A 3,921-nucleotide genomic window follows, 5' to 3' on the forward strand; every position below is an offset into this window, starting at 1 on the left:
TTCTCTCAACTAAAACTATGCAGTGCCATTGACTTATGTTTTCAATTTATAAGAATACACATATTCCAGTTTATCATATTTAATATTTTAAGTATTTTTAACTTAGATACATGAGTAGACCTGAATAGTAATTGTAAGTTACACCAACTTAAGATAGCACTTTGGGCGAATTTCATACTTTAAGTTGACACAACACATAAGCCCTTAAGTTATGGAGCTTTTTTCCTATCTTTATTCAAAAGCGTGGTCTTTCAGTTTGAGCGCATGACTTGTTGAATTTATGTTCAGATTGTGTATGACTTTCCATCAAAACCCTGCCCTTACACTTAAATAGCCCCGGTTTCCCCAACCAATAGAATGCCAGGTGAGGTGTTGACCACTGGTCAACCAATGAAATGAATGATATGATCGCTGCCTCGTTGCGGGCACGTTTGCTTTACTTCAGAGCGTCCCGTGCGGGCGGTTACTCTTTCATCCACTCCCGCCCTTTGTGGCTTTCTTATATGGACTTCCCCTTGCTTTCTCTATGACTTTTGTCCTTATCTCCACACATAGCATAATTGTTTTGACCCAGATTTGGCCTACAACGAACATGTCATCCACCCACAGACCGCATGGAGTGATGGCACTGTTTGCCAGATCTGGGCCATAAGCAATATTGCATGTCAAATTTAGCACACTTACCACTTCAGGCTACATACAGAGCTACCTTGGCTAGAGCACCGCATGTTTGCCAAGAAAGGCTCACATTTGTGTTGGGATATTTGGGCCACATTTAGCTATTTTACAGGTGGGCCACTTTAGGCTAACATCCAATCCATCTGGGCAACAAGAAGGCCAGAGGTGCTGCATCATTGCCTGAAGTGGCCCACATCCGTATTCTATCTGGATATCCAGACAAGAAGAATATCTTAGATACTAATGCTAACACTGCCATCTTGTGCATTTGGAGTGTGCACTCCACCAATCATGACGCAGTCTCAGCTGAGGTTTCACATCTTTTTTATAGCATAAAAAAAAAATCTAATTAAAACAAAGTGTACTTTGACTTTGTGGCTGTTGTTGGGGGCAGCAGCTTTAACTACAATAAAAGAAATCAAATCCAAGTCCAGCCCCGATGTTTTGACAGAGATTTGTCAAACATTGCAGCCTGTGAAAGTGGGTATTGGACAATAGAAACACAGTTGAGGGCACCAGTAGAGGGAAGCAATGCGCCACTGCAGCGTCTAGTCTCAGTGAGAAGAAGAAGTAGTTGTTGGCGGTCGGAGCTGAGCGAGAGGTCCGTGAACGCATCACACGAGTGGGCTCTGGTGGCTGCGGTTGTTTGTGGGACTTCGGTCCTCGCTTCTCCTCCAGTCTTCACCATGTCTACTAATGTATTAGAGAACAGAAATACATCGATTACAATCAATACCAACACTAATTGTGCGATTGGAAAATTTCACTAGTACTTAAACACTATTCCCGACCTCGTACTGACGAAGCTCCAGTGGCGCAATCGGTCAGCGCGCGGTACTTATATGACAGTATTGAGCAGAGCAATGCCGAGGTTGTGAGTTCGAGCCTCACCTGGAGCAAGTCTTTTTCTTTTTCTGTCTCCTCGCAGGTGTCTGAAGTGCTTGTGGTTCTACACGTACAACTCTTAAAAACACTCCAAAGTATACAGAACGTCCTGAGTTTTGTCTGTGACTGAATATTTACACATATCGTCCCCCTCTTAAACTAATCGCCCCAAGTCATTTTCTCAGAAAAAACACAAAAACATTGACCAAATATTGAATATATGATATTTATTAATAATTTCAATCAAAAAGGTTATGACAATAGATGACTATTGACATACTAATAACAATGTCTGTCAATTATGTAACATTTTTGAACATGCCTTTGCAATTTTAAACCTTCAACTCTGTCAACAATAAAGCATAACTAACAAACTAACTAAACATAATACTGAGGAGGCATGTGCATCTCCTCAGTTCTCCCTCCAGCTCTTCTTTGCTGGGTTTTTGACTGATGCCCATTAATGTGGCAAATTGTCAAAGAAGTGATGACACTCAACGGGCATGACGTGTTTCATTGACTGGAGGTCCTGGAACTTTCTCTCCTTGATTGGCAGAGCACATGGAAACATTCTTATCCATGCTATTGGCTCATTTGCCACCTTCACCCTTTGTGGCAGTGCTTCCCACGCAGAGTCCTCCGAGAAGGACAGCTTGAAATGGACCTCGCATTCACTGCTAAACTGAAGAGCCGGCAAGTGATGCACAGTCGGATCGGAGCTTTTTTGCCTGGTCTGATTCTAATGAAGTAAGATCCATTCATTTTCAGGAACTCATCATGCTTGAGCACCTTCACATGGTAAGGTGATGGCCTGATTCTTGCAGTCTGGAGTATGATAACGTAGTCTCCTGGGGTTGAGGATATCCGTAACTATTTTGCATAGGCATACTATAATACTGGTCCAATGATGTTATGATTACTAATATTATGTTCAAATGAGATTTTTCATTAAATTAAAACACAAAAGTATTCACATAATTTCTAGCTGTTAGATTACAATACGGCATTCAAATCTTTCTTAATTAGATCATGTAATGTGGAAAAAATGAGACAAAAACTGTGATGAAATATTGTTTGAAAAGACAGAAAAGAGATAACAGAAAGCCTGTCACTTGTAACAGCCACAGATTCTGGAGCCTTTCCACTCTTTGCTAAATGCTAGCTTCATGGACCTAGCTATTTTGCTGACTAAAAAGACTGAATAAAAAGACTAAATAACTATGCAAGATTTAGCCTAGCCTATATTATAGTAAACCTCATCACTTACCAATAGGGCCCTGAATCATGGAAATAACTTCAGCGCCTCGGTAGATCTTCATTCTTCTTGCTGCAGCCGCCATCTTGAAAAGCTTGTAAAATTGCCTAAGTCACATTTTCTTTTGACTTAGGCAAAATAAAACGGCCTAAGTCACACTCTTGACATAGGCCATTATTCTACAGGGGTAGAATCGCATGATCTGTTCAACTGAGGATGTAAGAGATTTTACCAGAGGTGGCCAGCATCATGAGGAGAGGATTTAGGCAAAAAATATCATTTTTGTCAAAAAATGACTTAGGCCATTATTTTAGGAAGGTGACGATATGCAAACACACAACTGTGTAAATACCTAATTTTAAGTTGTGATTATTGTGTCAGTACATCACAAGAGGTGAGAACCCTACATATTTATCAGTTCTATAACATTTTCTAATCTTTTCTGCAGGGACCTCGTTTCATTGCAAACTGTTATATGTTGTTAAATGGAATATTTCAGTTTATTCATTCATTCATTCATTAAAAAAGAAACACAAGACAATATAAGAAGATGCAAATATTATTTCACACAGTTTATTTTTTGTAAACATTTTTAAATAAATATGCATGCAACATTGTATTCTTATTCTTATATTCATTCTTATCAGTAGTAGTAGTAGTAGTTATTTATCCACTATCTTTGCACCAGTTTAATCATATTTTCATAATATATTGAATGTATTTGCTCGTAAAATTATGATTATTACTATAAACATTTAACTTTCATTCATTTCAAGAGCGATATTTTTATTCAATTCTATTTTTGGTAGAAAGTTCAAATGTATCTTACGTTGTTGTTTCGAACAATATAGAAAATAACCGCATAAAAGAACAAATATTTGTATTTTATTCATAAACTATGAGGACAGATGTGCTGCTGGCAACCCTTTTGCTTTGTTGTTCAGCATCGCGTCCTGCTGGCCCTAAGGTGGAACTACATCACTGATGTAAAACCTGGGTTTCACCACGGGAGGGCGGTGCGACTGCGCCAAACAGATACATGTAACTTTAAGAAAATGTGCATTTAAAACTTCCAAATGATGGCTGTGGCTGTTTCTCTCTAC

General features: G+C 39.0%; 1 non-coding gene across 1 annotated transcript; it reads left to right on the forward strand.

Annotated features, from left to right (window-relative positions):
* The first annotated feature begins 1,483 nt into the window (after positions 1-1,483).
* Positions 1,484-1,577, forward strand: trnai-uau. The gene is made up of 2 exons: positions 1,484-1,521; positions 1,542-1,577. It is a non-coding gene; the product is annotated as a tRNA-Ile (tRNA).
* Positions 1,578-3,921: the final 2,344 nt, after the last annotated feature.

The sequence above is a fragment of the Hippoglossus hippoglossus genome, chromosome 19 (genome assembly GCF_009819705.1).
Source record: "Hippoglossus hippoglossus isolate fHipHip1 chromosome 19, fHipHip1.pri, whole genome shotgun sequence".
NCBI lineage: Eukaryota > Metazoa > Chordata > Actinopteri > Pleuronectiformes > Pleuronectidae > Hippoglossus > Hippoglossus hippoglossus.